We start from the raw sequence: 25988 nt of genomic DNA on the forward strand, positions 1-25988 counted from the left end.
TATAATTTGCAACACCCACCTATTGTCTGTGATCGACTCCAAGGCTGATGGGTGCAGAGAGATAGAGAGTGACGTCCCCCGACTGCCTCCAGCGACAAGGAATTGAGCAATCCTTTAGGGTTGCTGCAAGGGTCTGTCCACGAACGAATCCCGAGACTCTTGGTTCCTTGGGCCCCCTCTGCCGCGAGGACAGAGTCTATCATATCCCCCTCTGCTTCTGGGGTAAGGTGAGTCCTAAGTATTATGGCAAAAGCCTTGAGACTTTTGGAAACAAATCTTCTTCACCCAGTGCTGATTCTGGGAAAAGGATCGTTGTGGGGTTGAGAAGCAGATCATTATGGCAGGCAAAGTTTTCATGTCTTTCGCACTCTGGATTAAAGTGTCTTTAACGGACTTACCAAAAAGGGTGGAACAGTCATAAGGGGCATTTGTAAAAGATGCCTTGAAAGGCTCAGGGAATGCACAAAGCCAGAGCCAAGCATTTCGCCTGATGGTAACACCTGTTGCGGGTGCCTTAGAGGCACCTTCCTTCCATAGTGTGTAACAGGAACCTCATAGAGGTGTTGAATATAGAACTTAGGGTGCCCATATGGGAGGAGAACACCTTCTTCTCTTTTGCCGACATAGACTCTGGGGCAGACACAGCGACCTCTTAGACCAGGTCCCGCTGAAGTCTGATGACATGTGCCATGTAGTTCAGTGCAAGAAAAACAAACGTGGTTGAAGCGTAAGCCTGCTTCTGAAAATGGTCCATGGTCTGCTACTCTTGGTCCGGTGGATGGACAGCAGAGCGCTCCTGAGTGAGCTCTTTCTTGGTGGCCACTGCAACCACCACGGCAACTGGGGATCCCTTAGATCAAAGCTGCATGTCCGAAGGAGCACTTAGAATTTTGTCAAGGTGCTTGGGAATGGGCTCCACCATGTTGGGCTCCTTCCATGCCCGGGATGAAATTGAGTCCCCAAGCGGATCAGTGGGAGGGGACACCCAGGAGGTAGAGGGTCCTGTGCCAAATGCCTCCAGGAACACAGACTCATCTTGGTTGGGTTTTTAGTCAGACCACCCCCCATGCTGGAGTAGGATTTCCATGTTGTCACTGAAGGAGACAATCTGGGGGTGACAGGAGGAAACCCCCCCCCTCTAAGTTGGAGTCTTCTGTGAGGGACTCCCGGCAGGGAGTCCAAGTGCCTCCATTTGTACGTGTTTCCAAGGATCTCCTCGGGGGGCCTCCCTGGGTTGGAGAGGCAACAGGCTGTCCTTGAGGGGACAGGATAACAGATTCTGGACCAGAAACAGAGGGAGCAAGGACGGACCTCCAAGGATAACATCAAGGGTCTTGAGGGAGCTGTTAGCACCCTCTCCTCCACATCAAAAGCAGAGGGAGAATGAATCCCCTAAGCTGGGGGCAGTACAGGAACCATAACCTTCACAGTTGACGGGGGAGCTGGATCTGACCTTCAAAGTGCAGAGACTGAGCAGAAGGGCAAACTGCTAAAACCTTGAAGCTGACGCCATTTCCTCGGACCTGGCTTCAAGACTATGGATCTTAACTGCTTGGAGCTGGGCCACTCACGGCAATAGTCGGGTTTGAGGTACTTGGTACCATCGGCACCAATCCCTCGATGCCAAGAAACCTCAGACCCACAGACTCCAAAATCGGGGGTGAGATCGGAGAAGGAGTGACGGGAAGAAAGGCGGACTGTATGATCTCAGTCCCGGAGGGGGAGGGGGCAGGGCAAGACTCCCATCTGGATCTGGGTCCGGATGAATTTCCACATCATCTTGTCACCTTGGCTTCAGAAATACTATGGGTGGATCAGATGGAGGAAGCTACAGACACAGGCCTGGAGAGGTGCTGGGGAGAGGCTGACAAGGGGGATATCGGCCCCAAGAGACCTCTGGCTCTGGGGAGAAACAAGGTGACTGGAGCCGAAGGGAATCTGGGCTGGGATATGGGGGGATTTAACCAGGGGCTCAGCCGAAGAACCACAGTTGGAGGACCGCTTACTGGGCCTATCCCGTTCCTTGTGATGGTGCTTCTCCCCATCACCGGCCTTCTTGGTAGGAGATTGAGTCCCAGAGGCCTTGGAGGAAGGTGATCTTTCAAGATATGTTTGTTATTCCTGTCGATCAATGTGCGGGGGTTGAAGCCCAAGCAGATCTAACAGGAGGTGTCCAGGTGTGGTATTCCCAGAGAGACAACATACAGAGTGTGGCGGTCAGAAGGTGGGAGCTTATGGCAACACTCCGTGCACTTCTAAAAGCCTGGCTTGGGGGTCCCAGCCATGGCAGACTGAAACCAAACACACACACACACACTCTTCCAAGATAGGAAAGAAGAAACAGGAAAAAAAGGTAATTTTTTTTTTTTGTATTAGAAAACAGACACCTGAGCACAAGGAATGGGTAGGGTAGAGAACTACAGAAAAATAGTCAGGAAGGGTGAAAAGAAAGAAGACCAGAAAAAAAATACCTTAACTTACTAGGAACTCAGCGCTAACAGACCCCGATGCTGATTGAACGCGCACAGCAAACGAGATCGGAGGGCAAGAGGGAGACATGGGCATTATGGGCAGGGGAGGAGTTTGGATCTGATGCTGGAAAATGTGGCTGAGCCGGATCAGTACCAGATCTGTATTCTCACAGGTTGAAGATCAAATAAAAACAACAACTTCATATCTCTGTTAAACTAATCATGTGCTTGTAATGGTTTTTCACATGTTGGGGGGATGTGAAGTAGTTGATTCTGATTATTTATTAAATCAATTGGCTAATGAATAATCATTAAGTGAGACTCCCAGAAAGCTCCTTTGATTTAGATACACAAGTTCATAGTTAAGTACTAGAACAGCTGCTCTTGCAAGCCATTTTAAGCCTAGCCAGTTTCCCTTTTTGTGTTTAAATGAACCTATCCCTTGGTCAAAAGAGTTTTATATTACCGGTAATGAAAATAACTGAGATCATAACATAAATAATTTGAGTGGACCCATGCATCGGTTAAAGGATTTAGGAGCGGTCTCTGTCCATCAGTAGTACAGGAGGCAGTCCTGGGGTAAATTTTCTACTTTCCATCTATAGATCCAAGCTGAACTTTAATACGGACTTTCTTTTATGTGGATGGGAAGTCTGTTCCAGAGCACTGGTATTTTCTGCAAGATATAAATGTCCCTCCAAACCATTCTGTTGATGTTGGAAAACAGGTTTAAATCCTTAGAGTATTTCTGATGCCATCTGACTTGCTGATGTGCAGTAAACACATGAGTAATGGGGCAGAGGATGCCTTGTATGCCAACACAGAACACCTCTTAGCCATCTGTAGGATACAGAGTATAGTGACAGGGCTTTGGGTTAGTCCATGTAGGACATGTTGTTTAGGCCTTGTGTCCTTTTAGTAAGGTATCTGTGTGGGTGTTCCAGTTGTTGCATGTGTCTGGACAGATGCATGCCAAAGGATACATTATATTTAATGATTGGCCTTATGAGGGGACAATGACAAACCTCAATCTCGACATAATCCCTTTGTTTATAAGCTGTGCACTATAAAAGGTCTTTCTTACAATGGACGTGCTGGTCAAAAGATAGGTCACTGTCCACATATGTTCTCAAATACCAATAAGTGGGTCAAGTATTCAGGGTGTATTGTCAATGTTGCAATTCTTCCCAAATGATACAATAATGCATTTAGTTTCAGTCCACGATTTTTGGAACCATTGGTTTTTACTTCAGCAAAGAAAATGCCAAACAGCAAAAGTTGCAACACAGAACCCTGAGGGACTCTACTCGTAACTAGTCTTTTTATGGAGACATCTTCCCCTACTTCCTGTGTCCCATCTGTAAGCCAGCTGGCAATCCAGTAGGTGATAAACAGATTTATTCCCAGTTTACTTAGCTTTTCTAATATGCCTGAGTGGGGAACTGTGTCAAAGGCTCTACCCAGGTTGAGATATGCGGTGTGTACCATTTTGCCTTCACCCATTGCTTTAGTGAACTTTCCAGTACAATCCACCAAGTTGAGTAAGCATGACCTGCCATTGACTAGTCCAAACAGAGATAGGTTCAGTGTTTGGAGGTTCCCTATGTCCTGATTGATTAGTTCCATGATAAATCTTTCCATGGCTTTGCATACAAGGTCAGTCAGACTTGTGGGTCTGTAACTGCCTCTGTCTGTGGAAGGTCCTCCCTTACACAGGGGAATGACTGCCACTGTTCTCTATTCCCTTGCTACAAAATGTGTATGGAGGCTGAGACTGAACAGTATTAGGGGTGTGGCTAAATCATGTTGCAGGCTAGTTAAGGTGCACCCAGGGACACTGTCAGGACCCATCAATGCAGTATTTTTAGCTCTTAATAGCAGTTTTAGGACTTAGTTTTGTGTGACAGCTGGAAGTGAACCAGTCTGAGATATACTTTGAGGGACAGATAGAGGGGAGAGTGGGGTTAATTTAGAGCTAAATTTATTGGCCAGTAGGTTTGCTATATTGTCAGCCTCAATGTTGGTTAACATTGTTCACAATCAGCACAGTGCATTACCGAGATGTGCTTTTGAGATTATAAAAATAACTAAAAAATGCCTTGCGACTGTCTTTGGCTTGGGTAGCTATTTGCAGAATATCCCTAATTTTGTCTTACTGTTGCTTTGTCCACTGTGAAATTTTTGACTTTATAGTGCATTACAGGGTTTTCCCAGATTTTTTTGCCTTTATTTCTCTAACATTTTTGACTTTATCACTGAATCTTGAACAATAAGATTGAGAGGTATGCCAGTAGTGTCGCTACTATGCTGTAATCAATCAATGACGGGCTGAAAAACCTGGGACAGGACCCACAAACTTTCTCAGAGATATTATGAACTACAAAACTCCAAAATCAACTATTACATTTTTTTTTCTAAAAGCTCAAAATGAAACCCCCCCCCATAAACACATTATCCAGTCAAACTGTTCTGGGTGCTCTACACCTCAAAAAATACATACACACACTTTCTTCTGTAAACCATTCTTGACATCCAGCTTACAGTTACACTTTATGTAATCTCCTCTACAAGTGGCAGCAGTGATTTTGCCATCCTTAAGTCAGGCAGACACAGAATACTCGAACTACTCTGTTCATAGTTTGTGTATATCTTATGCATTTTTCTCAGTTTTTATAAAAAAATGGCTGTTTACTAAGAAACATTTCTGTTAAAAGTCTTAAAACTCGTCTTAAACCCAAGTTATACCAAAAATACCTGTGTTTTGCATCAACATATTACCCAGTAAAATTCAGATAGCTATAAATACACTCCTAAATACTACATTACTGAAATTTACAAAGTATGCATTAGTAGGTGGCTTCATCAGGTTCTAACTGCCAAATACAATTGGTCAAACTTACGATTCCCTGCAGGATATTATCAGACACACAGGCACTGAGGTAGTGATGTTTGTGTCACACTGTTGTGCGCATTTTATGGAATTTTTATTTGCCCCACTGTTATCGACTGAGGAGTTATTATGCATCAGCTAGGGGATAAGGGGGAGTTTGCCTTCCACATGAGAGTTATTTTGACCTGCGTGGGTGGCTTCAGATGAAATGTGTTCTTGAATGGTTAATTCATGAGGGATCACATCCTGATTACTCACTGCATAAGGAGACAGTTCCTCTGCAACTGTTAAAAAATTTATTCTGCTTAGACACTACTCCTGGCTGTGGACTTGAATCATTTCGTACTAGCTTCATTAAGCATATATAAATGTATAGCATGCTAAGACTGCACTTCAAAATTAGGAAACTGATAAACTTAAGGGCATCCCTAGCATGAGACTATATCTTAACAGTGATTAGGGTGGTGCTTAAAAGCGTGAGAAGGACACCTATGCACTGTTCAGATCTTGGGACAAAAAGCAGGCCGAGCCAGCTGACCAAGAAGAGTGGAAGAATATAAAACAGATTTTTTAGTTGTTACAACTTCACTCTGTCACACTTAGAAAATAGAAAGTGTGGCAGAATGCAACAACTAACAGCTTTGAAATTAGTTACTTTCACAGAGGGGCATTTCACTTCTGCCATACCATTTAAGTATCGTATTATTTTTGCCTTGTCCTTCATACATTTTTTGATTTTCTGGCAAATCAGAGAGGATTACAGTTAGTCAGTGCAAGTTATTTATTTTTTTATTTTATTTATCCTTTGTTGACAGGATTAGTCCTACTCTAGGCTAGTGGCTTCTTGTTAGGGGAGATGCAAAGTGATATTTATACTACTAGGGGAAATCTGGGAACTTCTCTTAAGTACGTAATATGTAGTCTTTTACATCCACCTGAGCTGCCAAAAATTCAAGCAGATGGTACCTTGGTTTAACATGTCATTCAAAGGATGACACACTCAGGTGACTAGCGTGCTCACACACACGCACACACATCATTCAAAGAATGACACACTCAAGAGACCAGCGTGCACACTTACTGCACTACAGTAGGAGCAATCAATCTACCTGGTGTGGGATAAGAACCCACAGCCTTATGCACCAAAGGTGAGTGGGGGTTAGCTGTTGCACCACTGATACTGCAACTGAAGAGTTAAATGCACATTATAGTTAAATACTTCTTATTGTTCTGAATATTCATGTTGAAACAAAACCCATTCTACTAATTTTTTTATTTACAGAACATTTAAAAAGTCCCTATTTATATTAACTTTTTAAATTCAGAATATTTAAAAACTTTACCTGATTTTTGATTCTTCATCTTCCCCATTATTTTTTGAATATATGTGACATTCTAACTTGTGTCATTCTGCCTGATGTATGTGAAACTACCCACTATCAGCTTCTACCTCATATTTGTGAGATCCTACCAGTTATGTATCGCACTGTACCAGATACATGTAAAATCCTACCTGTATGGCACATTCTACCTGACTTATGTAAAACTGTACTTGTCATACAGTCAGATTCTACCTGTGTGTCACATCCTATATGATGTATGTAAAACTGTACCTGTTGTGTCAGATTCTATTTCATATCTATGTGATCCTACCAGTTATGTATCATATTGTACCTTGTATATGTGAAACCCTACCCTAGTGCAAATCTGCCTGACGTATGTGAAACTATCTGTTACACGACAGACTGCACATGATGCATCAGGGTTCATATATATAATCATTCAAGTTCATAACTAGTACATATCAGATCATACCTTCTAGATGTGTGGCTGTATCTGATGTATAATCCTACCTGATGCAGGTGTGATCCAGCTTGAAGTTTATCAAATCATACTTGATATATGTGTGATTATATGAGGTAATTCGTGATTGCATCAGATGAATAGGTGATTCTGAGTTATAGAGTACATGATGTACGTTTATTCCTGCCAGTTATGTGCCATAAAATACCTGGTATCACACCCCTCAACTGTTCGGATTTTCGCAGAAGATCCAGATTTTTGACTCATCATAAAATTTGTAGTTTTCAGGATTTTTGTAGCAAATCAGTGGACTGAATTCACTAAATGACACATTTGTGTTTCAGACTTTATAACCTTCAGAAAATGCATAGCAACACAAGACCTTTTATTCTAGCAACTTTTTTAAGTTTATAAGAGCAATATTTAAAATTTTTGGGGTTTTTGTACCCCCCATTCTCTTTGCTTTGTCCAGATTTTTTGTGCCAAGAGGTTGAGAGTTATGCCTGGTACACATGTGATGCTACCTCTTGTGTCAGACTGTAAGTGGTCATACCTGCTCCCAACTCCTAGATATGTGGCAGTATCGATGTATAATCCCAAATGATATATGTATGAAGTTCACTGAATTGTACCCAATGTATGTGTGACTGTACATGGTTACGGATGACTGTATCTGACCATAAAACAAAGTTCATCCCTGTCCATTTTCAAGTGCAACTTAGATCTACGGATGGGGAACAGAAAACTTACCCCAGGACTGCGCCCTGTACTACTACTGGACATATGCAGCTCATAAATGCTTTATCCCATATGTGGGTCCCATCTCAAATTATCTATGGGATGATCTTAGTTATTCTCATTAGGGGTAATATATAATTATCGACGGGATGGATAAGATCAATCGATATCCAAAATGGATAGGTTATTTAGAACACAAAAAGCAAAAATGGATAGGCTTAAAAAGGCCCACAAGGGCAGTTAACCCAGTTCTTACCTATGAATATATTTGTCCATAATTCTTAAGCAAAGAAATTGAAAAAGGGATGCTGTTGTCGGACATAGCTAGCCAATTGTTTTACCAGCTTTCAAAGCCAGTAATACACCTTGTGCTACTACACACACACTTTTTTACCCAATTACTGGAAGTACATACAGCAAATAAAGCTCCATACACAAAGAATTAGCAAATAAAGCTCCATACACAATAAAAATTTATAATCAGGTCACGGATCATAACCTTTTCATTCTCAATTTCTTGACATCCATGCCTTCAGTATATATTAAAAGCTGGTTATGAACAGATATCCAAGCATAATCCTCTGCATTATCAATACTACAACTTCTTTATGGCCAAAAAGTTTTGATGTACTAACTTTTTGACCTGAAGACCAATCTGTCAATAACCAACTGTAGCACAGTTAGGGAAGGTAACAATTATGTTGAAGTTCATTGGGAAATGCTACATAAACGTAAGCAGAGGAGGTGAGGTCCAGTAGTTGTTGTTCAACTCTCCTGTCAGAGAAAAATGACTAGTTCTAGAAAAATTGAAAGGAAAGAATTAAAAGACCAGCAAGCACAAGTGGCATCCTTTCAGGAAGTGAAGATGCCTATAGTTGGGCAGTGTGCAGGCTACAGAGTTCTTGCTGGCGTAACTGATACGAACCATAACAGTATGTTTTGTAGTTATCAGAATGCAAAAGGAAAAATTCAAGAAGAAAGAATAAGGTGGTGCTACTCCAGTTTCTGCTGCATGGGTAATACTGCTCACAATTGATATAATTTAAATCCTGTGAGGTATGGATAGGTAGGAATGCGCTGCCAAAGATGTCCTTACTTCTTACAGATGTAGTACTGTACTAAGTACATAATTTTTGTATATAAGTTGTAAAAAGTGGGCCATTTCTGGTAACACACAGGATGGAGTTCTGTGTTGCATACATAAGTGGACCCAGCCTGGGAAGATTACATTCCCTTGCCAGCATGACCCTCAAAGGAGAAACACACCCAAGATGTGATAGAATTCTTAGCAAAGATGTAGAGATGTCATCACTAATGCACTGCACAAGAAGGGTGGTCAATGTGGACACTGTTCTGGTGCAGAGGCCATTAAGCATGGCTACTAGGACACGGCCATAAAATAACAAAATTTGATGTATTCAGAAAGTCATCTAGAAAGGGTGATTTTTGGTACCAGTCTACCTTTCATCTGTAGGGCAAAGGACAAGAACCACTAATCTGACTGCCTGAACTCTTCAGGCCTACTGGTTCATAGGTGTGCAGTGGGCTAATGGCCCTGGAGCCTTTAAAAGCCTAGCCCATAGAATTACCCCGGCATCGTGCCACCCAACCTTAGTTCCCAGTGCCTCTGTCGAGTAGAGCCACTGGAGTGATCCCTGGGGTGAATTTTCTATTTCCCATCCACTCAAGATTTCTCTTGAAGAGGGCCAGTGAGGTGCTCTGTCTGACATGTATGGGATGTCTATTCCATAGCACGGACAGTCTCTGGCTTATGAACCCGTCCCTCCAGCATGTTCTGTTGATTGTGGCAATGAGGTTGAGGTCTCTGGAGTGTGCGGTGCGGAGGGATTGGGATTTCTTTAGATGTAGCATTTCTAACACAGCTGGGTCAGACATGGCTTTGTAAGTCAAACAGAGATTGCCTCTAAGTAGGTGATATGAGACAGAGAATAGTTGGATTTTTTTTTTTGTCTGTCTATATAGGACAATTTTTTAAGGCCTAGGATCCTCTTTGTGAGGTACTTTTGTGGCCTCTTCAGTTGTTGCAGGTGTCTAGTGAGGTACATGCTAAATGGGGCACTGTACTCTATGACTGGTCTAATGAGGGAAGAGTAGAGGGAGACAATGACTTCCTTTCTTCCTGGATGCAAAACCCTTAGTAATGAAATGTGCCACATAGGACTTTCTGACCACAGTGGCAATATGGTGGTCAAAAGAGAGGTTGCTGTCAACCAGTCTTCACAGATCTCTTATAACACCTTCTGTGTTCAGTGGACAACCACTGATGTGGTAATTCATGGGAACCAGATTTTTTCCAAAGACTATGACTACATATTTTTTGGCATTGAGCTTAAGGCCGTGGTTCTGACACCAGTCAATGGTCTCAGTGAGGCCTTTCTGCGGGACATCAACGTCACTTGGGGAGTTAATAACAGCTCCCAACTTGCAATCGTCTGTGAACTTTGTCAGCCAGAGTCCCTTGTGTTGGCCTGGACTTCAGAGAAGCAGATACCAAACAGGAGAGGACCCAGGACCAAACCCTGTGGGACTCCACTCGTGACTGGTCGGCATTCAGACGGAGTCCGCTACTTTCACACTGTGGGTTCTATCTGTGAGTCAGTTTGCAACCCACCTAGTGATACAGGGGATGATGCCTAGCTTAGTGAGTTTTTCTATGATTCCTGAGTGGGGAATGGTTTCAAAGGCCTTGGCCAGATCAAGGTAGGCTATACGAACCACCTTGCCTTCATCCACACCTCCGGTGACTGACTCAAAGAAGTCGACCAAGTTGAGCAGGCATGATCTACCCTTCAGAAAACCAAACTGTGTGGGATCCAGAGTTTGGAGACTCCCTATATTCCTTGTTTATTAGGTCCATGATGATACGTTCTACAGCTTTGCATATCAGACTCGTCAGGCTAATGGGGGCGATAGTTCCCAGGGTCTGTAGTTGCTCCTCCTTTGTGGAGAGGGATGACTGTAGCAGTGCGCCATTCAGTAGGGACAAAGCCTGAGGTGAGGCTGTGACTTGAACAGGGCACACAGGTAAGGTGCCAGATCACTCTAATTCATGTAGAACACAGCCAAGGATACTGTCAAGTCCCATAGAAGCTGTACTTTTGGCCCTGGACAGAACTGTTTTAATCTGTGCAGCAGTAATACTGGTTGCCTGGCAAACTACTGGTATTGTGATCGGTCCTTTGGGGGGAGAGAGGGGTAAAGTTGGCATTGAATCTGTCGGCCAGTATATTGGCAATATCTGTTGCTCGATATAAGAGGTATCATTGTGCAGTAGCTCAGAGCAAATCTGGGTACTTAGACATCCTTTACATAACTGTAGAAGGCCTTGGGGTTGTCTTTACTATTTGGAGCAATTCTGTTTTCATAGCTAGCTTTAGAGGATTTTACGATGGATCTCAACTTTTTGTTGAGGCTGATAAGGGAGCTTTTCCAATCTTGGGACTTCACATTATTCTGCATTAGTTTCCTCCTCCTCCTGTTGTAGAGTTTGTTTATGGCAGGGGGCCACCAGATTGGCTTCCTTTTTTTGGAGGAGAGCGTCTTGGTTTTATTGGGTATGGCGAGATCCATTTGTGTACGTGCTTGTATAGTGCACTGGTGTACGATTCGGCGGTCATGCAACTATTCACCATTTGCATGGGTGCTGTGAAGTTAGCCACCTCTGTTTTTAGGAGCCCAAAGTTAGCGATGGAGAAGTTTTTTTGTGGGGGGGTGGATTTCCAAGGTGATTAGTTTGTGGTTGGATCTAACCAGGGTGGAGTTGACGATTGGTGTAAAGCAACGGTCGCCCATGTTAGTAATGACCAGGTCAAGGATGTTGCTAACCTTAGTGGGGGTAAGAACGAGCTAGTCCATTGGTACACGAGTCATTTTCCCAGTTAATGGAGGGGTAGTTGAAGTTGCCCAGTATGAGGGTCCTTAGGAACAAGAGTGTGAGTTTTGGGACATGGATGGGGACCTATAGCAGGCTACGAACTGAATAGCTGTCTTACCCAACTTTAGCTAAACCTGAAGTATCTCTGATGTGTTATGTTGGGCTACCAGTCTGGAGGTGTGCGCATCCTTTATGAATATGGAAACACCACCACCTTTGGAGCTTCGGTCCAGGTTCTGGGGCTAAAAGGTACGTAACGAGTCATAGCCTTTTAGTGCAGGGGTGCTTTCTGATGCCTTGAACGAGGTCTCTGTCACAGCACAATAGTCGATATTCTCCATTTTAAGGAGTGCTTTGAGTGAGTGCATTCTGTGATTTAGACCTAGCATTGAGCGGCATGACCTTCAGATTGCATTTGTTTGTAGCTGTTACAGTGGTAATTTGGTATTTGAAACACCACCTAAAAAGGCACTATGGGGCGGCAAGAAGCTTGGCCAGTATCAAGAAGCCCAGGGTTGACAAATGCAGACCATCTCTGGCAAAGCATCGAGGTCTGTCCATCATGTCATCCCACGTAGACAGATACTGGATCCCCTTAGAATGACACCAGAAACGTAGCCAATTGTTAAAATCAATCATTTTATGCTTGTACTGTGGTATCATTCTGGGTGATGGTAGGATGCTGCTCAGGAATTGGGTCATACCCCCCTAGGCTACATAATCCGACAGCTCCTCCATGTCTCTCCATGTAGTCCAGGGAGGTGCATCTCAGGTCATTCACACCCACATGTACAATGACAATCATATTTGTACCTGTTGTTGAGGGACCTGACTTGTGTGTGTTATGTGGCAGATCCTGGCACCTGACAGGCAGCTGATTATTACTTTCTCCTTATTCAACCTATTGAGTGGGACATCAGTGTGCTTCACTAGAGTCACCTATGACTAGTGTGTTGGGCATGTTGTTTTGCATTAGAGGCTTTGGTTGAGTGGCACACTGTAAGAGAGTTGTGTGTCTCATGATTAGTGTTGTGTGGTGGTGGTCTAGTGAGTTTCTGCCTTGAAGGTCTCTGCTGTTTAGGTAGAATTTTACTGAGAGCCTCCGCAAAAGTGGGTGTGCGGTTTGTGTTTTTATGTCAAGGCAGTGCTGGTGTGTGTTCTGGAGGGCTATGTATTCCATGTGGTGTGGTGTAAGTGTTGACCTTCTCCTCTTGACTAGCTATTGAACCTATGAACTAGAAAAATGGTCTACCAAGAAAAAAATGATATATTTGAAGAATGTGGGTTCAAAGCATCTCCAAAATGAAGTACAGATCCCAATATGGTGCCACATCTTAGGATGGGGCCCTAAGGTAAAGTTTTATTTTCAGAAAGAATTTACTCAGTTTGTTCCCACCAGGGTGGAAATGAAAAGGACACTCATGAAAGTTAGAAATTGCAGTTGGATACATTCTGATGAAAGACTACCCGAGTCTCAAGTAAAACAGTTCTGATAAGTACCTAAAAGACCTGGTTACCAACATGTCAAAATGACTCCATTTGTTCCTTGTAGACTTTTGATAGAAGGATTTTAGGAAGGAAACAAATCTCCCTTACTTCAGCCATAAGATGAAACTGTTACTTACATTCAGAGTTAAACAAACTACAATAACAGTTTCACATTGCTGATGTCAGGGTGAGATCTGCCTGACAAATGCGATATCAGGCCTCTGAAGGAGAAGTCTGAAATGCCCTTGCAAAGTCCTGCTGGAAGGAGAAAGTACAGTTGTGTACACTTAACATAAATGTGGATGTTCGAGTGTATTCACTGTTGCGGTCATTACATTTGGGTAATCTGCTGGCAGGTTGCCCTCAGTCGGCCTGAATTCCCAAGTCTTGGGTCCTGCATCGGTTGCGGTCTTCTCTTTCATGACGTCAAGTCGTCAGGGGTATAAAACATGCAGCCGACGCCATTTTCTTTAGTTTTTCTTGCCCCCGATGTCAGGTGCCCCCAAAATGGTAGTAATATTTTATATTTTATATATATATATATATATATATATATATGTACATGCATCAGTATAAACTTTACCTTCATCTACAAGCAAATACACCACATAGGTTGTAGAAGATAGAGAAGGAAAGATAAACTGTAGAATGACAGGGGGATGGCGGGAGGGTAACTTGGACTGCAACAGTGAATACACTTGAAAATCTACATTTATGCTAAGTGTACACAACTGTACTATGTTCGTCGTGTTTCACTGTTGCAGTCATTACATTTGGGTAGAATCCCAAAGCTATGGTTGGGAGGCTGGAGCTAAATAGCATTAGGTGCGGCTATAAGGCCCTGCAGCACTGCAGTGGCAAAGCCTGCCCTGGACTTAGAGTAGAGAGGCAAATGGTAATGCTTTGTAAAGATGTGAACAGAACTCCAAGTAGCAGCCTCTAGAATGTCTTTGGTTGGTACTCCTCTGAGAAAGGCTGCTGAAGTAGCTGCAGCTCTGGTGGAATGAGACCTAATGCCCTTGGGCGCAGGTTTACCATGGTGTAAGTAGCAGAAACGGATGCAGTGGCTTATCCACTTTGAAATTGTCTTTGAAAAAGCCTTTCCTTCTAATACTGCAGCATAAGACACTAGTAATTGCTCAGTTTTTCTTAGAGCTTTAGTCCTGCTCAAGTAGAATCTTAGCTGTCTGTGTACATCCGAGGAATGCAGAATTCTCTCCCCTTTGTTCTGCGGATTTGGATAAAAAGTTGGCAGGTGAATTGTTTGGTTAAGAGCCACACTGGAAACCACCTTAGACATAAAAGTAGGAATTGTCCTCAGAGACACCCTGTCTGGGTAAAATATTATAAAAGGCTCTACAGCCATGAGGGCCTGTAGCTCTGAAACTCTTCTTGCTGAAGTAATTGCTAGTAGCAAAGCTGTCTTCCATGATAAGAACTTTGTATCAGCAGTAGCAGCTGGTTCAAATGGAGGCAGGGTGAGCTTTTCCAGCACATAATTGAGGTCCCATGCAGGTAATGGTGATCTTCTAGGATGCCTTAAATTTTTGGCTCCTCTAAGATACTGCTTTAGTAAAGAATGAGAGAAGATTGGTGGCTCTGTATTGTAATGAGCCGAAATGGCAGAGGCATGGATCTTGACTGATGAGAAAAATAGGCCTTTGTCAAGCATCTCAGTTAAGTATTGTAATATCTGAGGAATATGTGGTTCTGCTGTATCAGTTCCTTGTGCTTGATTCCAAGCACAGAATCTCTTCCATTTGTCAGCATAAGATTTTCTAGTACTAGGCCTTCTGGCTTCTAAAATGACATCCATCACAGCTTTAATGAGAGGTGTTGTTTGTATGATTACATGATTAGCCATGCTGTCAGGTTCAGGGTCTGTAGTTGATTGTGCAGGATCTGATCGTTTTGCTGGGACAGTAGCTATGGTATTTGAGGCAAGGTCCAAGATGGGTATTGAGACAAGTTTCTTAGGACTGGGTACCAGTATTGGCGCAGCCAGTCAGGGGCAATTAATATCTTCAGTTTCTCTTGTCTGACTTTTAGGAAGACCTTGGGTAGAAGAGGCAGAAGAGGAAGGGCGTAAACTATTTTTTCCAACTGAAGGATAGGGTGTCCACTTTCCATGCTTGCCTGTGATAAGTCCTTGTGCAGAATCTTTTCAACTGATAATTTTGAGGAGAGGCAAACAGATCTATGTCTGGGCTCCCCCATTTCTCTGTTATCATGCTGAAGACTTGTGGATTTAGTTTCCACTCATGAGGATCCATAAGGTTTCTGCTTAAATCATCTGCCAGAGTGTTTTGTTTTCCTGGCAGGAATTGAGCTTGAAGATGTATTTGGTAGGTCAATGCTGTGTTCCACAGTGCCATGGCTAATCTGCAAAGGGGGTATGAGTGTGTGCCCCCTTGCTTGTTTATATACCACATGACTGTGGTGTTGTCCGTCTTTATCAGTAGGTGTCCTGGATGAAGTAAGTCCTTGAAGGCTGTTAGGGCTTTTTGAACAGCTAGCATCTCTTTCTGGTTGATATGTAGATCCATTTGTTTTGGTGCCCATATGCCCTGAATGCATCTTCCTGCCATGTGGGCCCCCAAGGCATAATCTAATGCGTCTGTTGTTAAGGTTTGGCTGGCAGGGGGTAGAGTGAAGGGCCGTTCCATGTTTTGGTGACAGGCCTTTGCCCACCATAGAAACTCCTGTTGCAGGCAGGGAAAGAGAGGAATCATTGTTTCCAGACTGTGTGAATGTTGACTCCATAAACTTTTTAGGTACCATTGAAGTTTCCTCATATGCAGTCTTGCATATGGAATTAGTAGGATTCAGGATGCCATGAAGCCCAGAGCCTGCAGAATTTGTCTTGCAGAAGACTGGGTTTTTGTAGCCATCAGTTTGAAGTAAGTAGTCAGTTGCCTTTGTTTGTCTGGTGTGAGGTAAGCCATCTGGGCAGTTGTATTCAAGCTTGCACCCAGGAATGTTATCTTTTGAGAGGGTATCAGTTGTGATTTATTTTCGTTTGTGTACCCTAGGCATGTTAGAAGCCTTTTCACAAATGCCAGGTGTCATAGAAGAGTGTCCTTGTTCTCTGCTTGAATGAGACAGTCGTCCAAGTAAGGATATATTTGTATACTTCTTTGTCTGCAAAATGCAATTACTGCTGCCAGGCACTTTGTAAAGACCCTGGGCATAGTAGATAAGCTAAAGGGCAGTGCAGAGAATTGGTAATGCATTAAGTCAGCCTTGAATCTGATGTATCTTCTGCAAGACTGTCTTATTGGGACATGCAGGTATGCCTCTTTTAGGTCTAAAGTCACCAGTCAAGCATTCTTGCCCAGCATGGGCAGAAGCTGCTGCAAAGTCAGCATTTTGAATTTTGGAATGTCCAGGTATATGTTCAAAATCGATAAATCCAGTACTGGCCACCAGGCCTTGTCCTTTCTGGGTACCAAGAACAGTCAAGTAAAAATGTTGTCCTTTTTCCTATTCTGGTACTGTATGAATGGCGCCCATATCCATGAGGGACGTAACCTGTTTCAGTGCCTCTGCCCATTGATTTTTTGGCAGATCTGGCCAACCATTTGTCATGGCAAAGTGTGGAAATGGAATCTGTATCCCTGTGATACGATGTTTACTACCAACTTGTCCTGAGTTATTAACTGCCAATTTTGAGCAAAAAGTGCTAATTTTCCCCCAATGGGTGTTGCCAAAAGATAAGTGCTTGGTGTAGGCAGAGGGAAGTCATTAGGATTGCTTTCTGTAGGTTTGCGCTTTATCTCCTCCAGATTTGGAGATGGATGCGCCCCACTGAATTGAACTGTATGAATCTTGCACCAGGAACCCTTAGGGCATCTGGATTTACCCCTTTGAGCTCTGTCTGACACAGGAAAGACCAATTTTTTGTAGGCCAGTGTATACTGAATCTGGGTGGCTGCACTTTTAAGATGTCCAACAGTTTGCATAGACTTAGCAAGGACTTAGCTTTGTCTTCCATTTTCTTTAAAACCTATGCTTCTTCTCTATCACACTACTACTTACTGCTTTATAACTCACCCTTACCTATCTACTACTCATACCTTCTCCTTCTCCCACCCACATCCCCCTTCTCTCACTCATTTCCACTCCATTTCCCCCTGCCTTATCCCAATAAACCTACTACACCTCTTCCATCCCAAAATACTCTCCCCTCCTCCTCTTCAAAATGCTTCTCTCTCTCATCCCTCCCAACCCATAACAACTTCCTACTCTCCAAACTAAAAAGACTTAAAGTATTCTCAAATAGCATCCTAGCCTTATCTGGAGATATTCACCCTAACCCTGGCCCCTGCCTCAGTACAAACAACACCTTCCCACCTTCCCCCTCCTCTCCCTCTCCTAATACATCTCTCCCTCACACTCCTTCTACTCCTAAGTCCACTCCCAGTACCCTTGAGAATTTCACTATCAATGCCCAAAGCCTTAACAACAAAATTCACCATATTCACGCTTGGATTTACCACAACCAACCCGACATCCTAGCCATCTCTGAGACCTGGCTAAACCCCATGTCCCTGACTGTGAAATCCTACCTCCAGGTTTCAACATCCATAGGAGTTACCGAATAAACAAAAAAGGTGGAGGCTCTGCCATTATCTACTCCAACCTTCTCTCCATAACCCCCCTACAAATCCCAACCCCTCTATTCAAAAATACTGAAATAACTACTTGTCTGCTACAACTAAATAAACATAAAAGTATCTGCTTCATTTCTTTATACATCTCCCCAGGCGACAACATCTCTGCTCTAGAGAATATTCTTCACTGGGCCTCTTCTGAGATAAAATATGAAACAGTTATTCTAGGTGATATCTACATTGATTGGAACAAAATCAACACACCTTCCCCCACGCTATCTATCAACCTTTTCAACTTCTCTCAATTAATCCATTCTACAACCAGGCCTAACAAAAAACACCCCCCTGGCTCCATCTTAGATTGGATCTTAGTCTCCCACCCTAACAAAATCTCTCTATCTGGAACTATCCCTGGGCTCCTTTAGTGACCATCTACCTGCCTTCATTCATCGCTCAACAAACCCCTCTCAATCACTTCATTGTTATATCCAAACTCGTAACCTTAGCAACTTCAACCCCACAATCTTCTCCAACATATTCAAAGAAATCAACTGGCATATCCTTTAAACTCTGTCCCTCAACAATGCCGTAGAACATTTTAACTCAGTCTTCCTATCTACTCAACTCTCTAGCCCCTCTTAGACAAACAAATCAAAGCCAATTTTGCTCCTTGGCTAACCAAAGAGACTAAACAAACCATGCAACTCAGAGACAAATCTTGGAAACTATCAGAAAAGCAAACTGCCATCTGCCTTGCTCCATTATATCCAACTCTGCAACCAAGTAAAAAAACTAATCTGGGACAAAAAAAAAACTACTACAACAAACTTCACACTACTAACCTTAACAACCCCAAACAATTCTGGAAATCTTAACTCTCTTCTCCATCCTGGATCACAAAATAACCCCTGCCCTGACCCCAGTTTATCAGACAATGAACTTAGCTCACTATTCAACACTTTCTTTACTGACTCTATAGCCAAACTAACCAAAACATTCCCTGACAACAGCCCTGCCAACATCCTAACAGCTCCCAATAACCATCATCCTATGTTTCAACTCAAACCAGTTTCCACAGCTTTCATAAAAAAGCTCTTAACCAAACTAAAACCTTGTTCCAATGCCCCTGACAACATTCCCCCCTCTTTCCTCAAACACGCAGCTGATGGAATTAGCTCTTCCAATTAGCATCCTTATTAACAGATCCTTACAAGAGTCTTACGTCCCTAAACTTTGGCGTTCTGCCTACATTCTACCACTTCATAAAGGAGGTAAAAACAACTCAGTTTCTAACTTCCGCCCTATAGCCCTTGTCTCTCCTTTATCAAAAATTCTTGAAAAATGTGTCCACTGCCAACTCTTACCCTACCTAACAGAGTATCAGCTACTTACACCCAACCAACATGGTTTCCGTCCAGGCCACAGCACCATAACTGCCCTTCTTTCCTTCTTAGAAACTGTTAACCAAGCCTGAAAATCTGAACTTCTAGTGTCCACTATCCTGCTAGACCTTTCTAAAGCCTTTGACACTATCTCCCATTCACACCTCCTCTGCCACCTCTTCAACCTTAATCTTTCCTGGTTCTCCAGCTACCTCTCTGACAGATCCCAGGCTGTCAGATGGAAGAACTGTACCTCCTCCTTCTTACCTACTCCAACTTGCGTTCCTCAGGGATCCATTCTCGGTCCCATGCTTTTCAACATCTTCATAAATAACCTTCACACTGCTCTCCCTGGCACTACTGTCATTCAATACGCTGACGACTCTACCTTAGTCTGTGCTGCCCCCAACTTAGCCAAACTTCTCTCTAGAACTCAAACAGCTTTTTCCACTACAGAAAACTGGATGCACCAAAATCATCTCTCCCTCAATTCCAGTAAATCCAAGATACTAATTTTCCTCCCTACCAAGACCTCGTCCTTGGACAAAAACTCTTTTAACATCCTCAGCCAATCTAACACTCCTATAGAAGTAGTCCCCTACACTAAACTCCTAGGCATAACCATAGACGAACACCTTAAATTCGACCTCCACATTCAACAAAACATAAAAAAAAACACCAAAAACTAGGAATGCTCTACAGAAATAATCTATTTCTTTCCAAATCCTCCAGGCAAACCTTAGCTACCTGCTTCCTCCTACCCTAACTTCTTTACGGAGCCCCTCTCCTCTCTGATTTGTCAGCCTCCCTCTCATCTAAACTTGAAGCCTGCTATAATAAAATCTCTAAATTTGCCACCAAGTCTAAAAACTCTACCCACCACTGCCTCTCCCTTCAATCTTTAAACTGGCTAGAACTCCCAAACCACCTTGACTATCTCCAACTAACAACCACTCAAACTAATATTCCACCCAGAAAAATGCCCTGCTCTATCCTCCACCCTCCCTCCTTACACTCCCAAACGATCTTTAAGATCTGAACACCAAAATCTAATCACCATTCCTAGACCTAAACATCCTGCTGGCCAACAACTACTACCATTCTCTCTAGGTAGAAAATGGAACTCTCTCCCTCCTCTTAGAACTATACCTAACTTAGATCACTGCAAAACCCAGCTTTTCTTACACCTTTCATCAAAAACGAAATGTCCTTGTTTTCACCCTACTTAATCTCAAAGCTCCCCTTGACTAAGTCCCTACACTAAGTACCTTACTCCTGCACCCTTTATACACTCGAACTTCAGCTATGCCACTAGCATGCTCCTACCACTCTGTTTGGACAAAAATATTAACAACCTAAAAAAAAAAAAAAAAAAAAAAAATCTTCAATGTTGCCGTTTCCTCAGGGAACTCCTGCAGTGTGTACATTCCATTGTATATTTCCATACTCAATGTTCTTTCTGTGTCTACATTCTATTGTAAATAGGTATTTTACATTGTCCTGAGTGTACTTTCTATTGTAAATTTGAATTTACTGTATCTTATTATGTTTTCCGCTGTGTGAATTTATCATTGTATTCTTCTTAACTTTGTATTGGTTATTCTACTTTGGAACTTTTCTCCCTGGGCCTCCACTGAAAATGGGTTCTTCTTGACCCAGTGGACTTCCCCGGTAATCAAACTGAAATAAATAAATAAATAAATATTTAGGTTTAACATGGTCAGGCAAATTTTGTTCCTTTAACCAGGCATGCCTCCTAATCACAGATCCAGTAACTGCGGCCCTGCAGGAGGCCTCCAAAGAATCAAAACCACACTGCAAAGTATGCTTTCCAATTTGTTCAGCTGCATGCAATAATTCCTGCAATTCTTTATTTTCTGCACATTCTGAAAACAACATAATTTTCTGTTTCAGCAATCCCATAACATGTTGCTGGTACTTAAGCATATGAAATTGACAGTTTAAGGCCCTGATTGCCAAGGTTGCAGATCTATAAACCTTTTTTCCCCCATCTGTCCAGTGCCCTTGAATCCTTGTCAGAGGGGGTAGGGTTTTTTGCTGTTGAGGCCTTAACTCCCTTTGGACCCTGAGAAATAGTTTCAGGATCAGCAGCAGGGATTCTAAATAAAATTTTATGAGAGTCAGGGACCCTCTAATATCGGTCAGGGTTACTGGGAGCCGGAGGTAAGGAGTCAGGGGTCAAGCTTGACTCCAAAAACACATCATCCACAATGTCTAACACACGGGGAATGGCTAAAGGCTTGTGCTGAGGGAGAAGGAGGAAATCCCTGAGCCTCTTTTTTGATTCTGAGAAGTCTTGACTCTCCCAGTGAAAATGCTCCCTCAAAGTATGCAAGGTTTCTCCAAATTAATAATCCTCAGGAGGAGATGCAAATGGAATAGACTCCTCAGCATCAGAATCCTCACAGGGAGGTAAAGATAATTCCTGATCAGAAGAGGAATCGGAAGAAACAGAAACCTGATCTGAAGATTCATAATCAGTATCTTGCCTAGGCCTCTTATCTGGAGGGGGATGAGTACCCCTGATCAAGGTAATGAGGTCTTCAGCCATTTTGATCATCTGTTTTTTAGGCATAGAGGCCTGTGCGTGTGGCTCATGCAACTTTTTTTTAGTTTTAGAAGTTGCTTTTGTTTTTGGTTTTGCTGCTGTTGTCAGTTTGATGTACAAATGTTGAGGTCTGAATATACCCTCAGAAGCCGGTGCCTGCTCAGCGGCTCCGGACCCATCCGAGGGAGATACATCCGTTGGTCCAATATCTTAAGTATCTTGTGGCATGCCAGACTCCACATGGGTGTCGGTAGAGGCCTGCGACTCGAAGGTAGCAGGTATCAGAGGCTACGAAGGCGCCTCACTGAGTACCGGCGACTGGCTTAGGAGAAGCTTTGTCGGTTTTGGATCTCGACTGCCTTTCTCTGTCCTTTTCCTTGCGTTTTTTTATGTACTCTGGTAGTCGGATTTCTGTCCGACATTTTTGGGTAGTTAAATCTGTTTCCAAAATACTCTGATGCAGAAATATACTGACGCTCAATAGTGCATTGGTTAAATCTAGCACAAAAGCGACAGCCAGGCACTTTGTGATCAGGGCCTAGGCAAGGAATATAGTATAAATGGAAATCCTTATGAGGTATTTGCTTTCCACAAGTAATACAATTATTAACTTTTTCTGACATCGGTAAAAAACAAGAAAAAAGTTTCCCCAACGGGGTACTTAGCTTTAGTGAAGACTTCGGTTCTGAAACTCAAACTCGAATATTTCAGTTGCCAGCCGACCGGCACTTGCGAAATGCTTCTACTTCGGGCACTGTGCAGCAAAAAAGACTAAAGAAAATGGCGTCGGCTGCATGTTTTATACCCGACGTCATGGAAGAGAAGACAGCAACTGACGCAGGACACAAGACTTTGGAATTCAGGCCAACTGAGGGCAACCTGCCAGCAGATTACCCAAATGTAATGACTGCAACAGTGAAACACAAAGAACATCTGCCCTGAGTACTCAAATATCTGGCCACCAGTATCATCTGTTTTTTAAATGTTTTCCTCCCTTCAGTATGGTCGAATGTCAACAGGGATGAGGGCAAGAATACAGCAATATCAGAGGCCAGCATCCCTTCACCCCACTGTTAGCAACTAGAATCAGAAAGATTGTCAGGCAAACAGTTCTTTGAGTGGCTCTCACCATGTATGGAAGACCCTTTTTGCTGTTACTTGATTCAGTGAATATTTATAGATAAGAAATAGGTCATTGCTTAGACTGTCCACCCAGATAGTTGGATTCCTTTGGGAGATGAACTGCAAGGAAATTATCCCTTAAGGCCCACTTCCACAGACTAATCGCCTGCCTGTACAAGAGGGGACAAGTGAGTGCCCCTTGCCTGTTGGTGCACCATATTACTGCCACAACAGTAGAGGCCCTTTTATGAGTAATCTGTAGAAGGCCTGCAAGTAGGAAATGACAATAAATGATCTATAGCAGATGTGTCCATGGTTATGAAACATGTGACAGCTAGTAAATCAAAAGGGTGTACCATTATAGGTTCTGTTTGCCCCTCTGTCCCACTGTAATGATGTGCAAGGGTGACTGCTTACACTGGACAAATTAAAACTTTAGTGCCTACAGCAGTGGCCCTATATGAAGGTATACACTGTCACTAAGCATAGGACCAAAGACCAGCTGCAAAGTGATACTCTGGGCCAACAACAGCTGGCACAGGGCCAAATGGAGATCCATGACCTTGTCCTAAGGTAGGCAAGCCTGGCAGGTTGTGGGATCCAGTGTTTATCCCACACTGAATGCACTGAATAGGGTCAAACTGCAACTGGGCTTGTTAACAGTAATGTTTGGGGGGTAGTCTCGTCAGAGCTTGGGCTTCCCTTGGATAAAGCATGCCAGCAAGAAATTGCAAGGAGACAATTGCCTAGGTGCAGTGACAAGGGAAACCTTGGATTCCAGTATTTTCTGGTAATTCTCTACGTCTGACACTTGTATGGTGAACACTTTGTGGGCTTTGGTGAGACCAAAGTGCAAGCATCTGAACTGGTAATGACTAGCATTCACTAGGAAGTACAGAAATGTCCTGTATTCCTGTATGGACTTGATGTAGGTGCAGGCATTATGAAGGTTAAAACAGTACATTCAATCTCCTCCTGATACACAAAGCACAATGATTTTAACTGAGATCTCGTGGAAATTTTGCTCCATGGCAAACTTGTTTCGGCGATATTCTGGAAAGAATTGGGGTCCTGCAAGTTTGTTGGCACCCAAAAGAACTGTAAGAAATGGCCATCGTGAGACCTCTTAGAAAACTCTTCTGCTTACAAAAATCTTGACTTTCTCTTCTGCCTAAAATATTCTAGGAAGTTGTATGACCAATAAGGACTCTGTCATATGGGGAGGAAGTGAGATTGGTAGACTCTGGATATCACATCCTCAATTCTGAGTAATTTCTGCACACACTTCTATGTGGGACAGTAATCCCACAATGTCTATATAGTTCTGATCAGCTTTTTGTAGTCCACTTTATGAAGTACAGGAACCCAGGAGAAAGACGCTCTTGGCATTAGATCTGTGTGAGGGTGTTAAAAGAAAATCCACCACCAACATGCCATTTGCACACACACACCATCTTACACCTTTGCTCTGCTCCTGTACAGTGGCTAGCTAAATGGTTTCTCTACTACATACTCCTCCAGCCCTGGAATTTTCATGTTCAGATTATCCTGCACCAATATTCACTTCTTATCCTTTGTGTAGAGGTCTTCTCCACAATCAATGCTGACACTTGTTTTACAATCAATTTCAGTTTTTTTTAGTGCCTTTAGGGGCAAGGAGGCAAAGACTCAACATCAGCTTTTTTCAGAGTTGTGAAAAAACAATTTGGTAGTTTGGGGGGATGGAAAACCTGTAAAAATGGCATAAAAGAACAAAGTAGCAGAGGATATTACCTGCTGCTAACTGCATCTCTCAAAACAGGACCCAACATTGAACTTCTGTAATACAAATAACATCTTTAATAAGTGAACGGATAAGGAAGAAAACCTGAAACCAAACTGAAATACAAAGCAATGAAGACACTGAGAACTGGGGGCACAGATCCATCATGGAAGCATGGGAGGGGGGGAGGCAGACCTAATGCATGAATTTCCAGATGCAGGTTAGTCCTACTGCTTGAAATGCATAATCCTAAACAAAATGTTGCCAAAGATGTTTCACTTCCTACCAGAATTGTTTTTGTTTATATACAGTGAGTGAAATAATGCAAAGGAAATTTACTAAATGAATAAGCCTTCATGGAACTGAATGAATGGAAAAGAATACCCACCTCTAGAACAAATTCCACTACATGTCAAGCAGAATAGCATCCTTACTATCTTCAAAGTAAACTTAGAAAACTGGACAGCCAGCTGTCCTCCTTGAGGCTACAGGGAACTTTTGAATACTAGTTACTGTCAATGCATGTAATGTTCAGTGAACTACTTTTACCTATGAATCTATGAACCAGCAATATCTGACATGAATGAAATACTATAAGTGACAGCCATTCATAGTGCTAATTTCAGGTTACTGACATGGCATATAAGGTCATCAATGATTAATCACAGAGAATAAGGTCTGAAAGTAATAAATCTTGCAGATAAAGCAATGTAAGTTTCAGAAGTCTACTGGCACCAATAAGACAGAAAGTCAAAAAGATGCATCATAAAACTATAACTAAATCACAGAATAAACTTCTTGTGGAAGCTAGGGCCTCCAAGGACTATGAGCAGTTTTAAGGCTCCACAGCAGAAAGAAAACTCAGTGCTTCAAATCTGTACCCCACAGTGGTTCAATCCTAATCTCCTGTCACTATCTACCGTTCATACATTTACCACATTTCCCAAAACCCACTATGAACAAGCGGGGAGAGGTACACAAATAAAAAAAAATAAAAAAGACAGACAGGTCTGTGAGAAATCAATTCTGCTTTAAAAAAATACAACTGGTCTCAAATCAAATATACTCATCTCTGCTATTGTTAGACCATCCCTCCCAAACATATAAGCTGAAAGCCTTTAACAGACTGATCTGACAGTAATTTAGGGATGCTTGTTTCTGTAATGTAAAAGAGGATGAGGATTAATACTTTAGTGCAATTTACTACTAACAAATCCACTGTTCATCTGGCATCAGCAGGACTTTTCACTGTATG

General features: G+C 42.7%; 1 protein-coding gene across 1 annotated transcript in view; it reads right to left on the reverse strand.

Annotated features, from left to right (window-relative positions):
- Positions 1-25988, reverse strand: part of BICRA (BRD4 interacting chromatin remodeling complex associated protein) — a 2119634-nt gene that overhangs the window by 776477 nt on the left and 1317169 nt on the right. The window lies entirely within an intron of this gene.

The sequence above is a fragment of the Protopterus annectens genome, chromosome 1.part0 (assembly GCF_019279795.1).
Source record: "Protopterus annectens isolate FY-2018-M chromosome 1.part0, PAN1.0, whole genome shotgun sequence".
Lineage (NCBI taxonomy): Eukaryota > Metazoa > Chordata > Ceratodontiformes > Protopteridae > Protopterus > Protopterus annectens.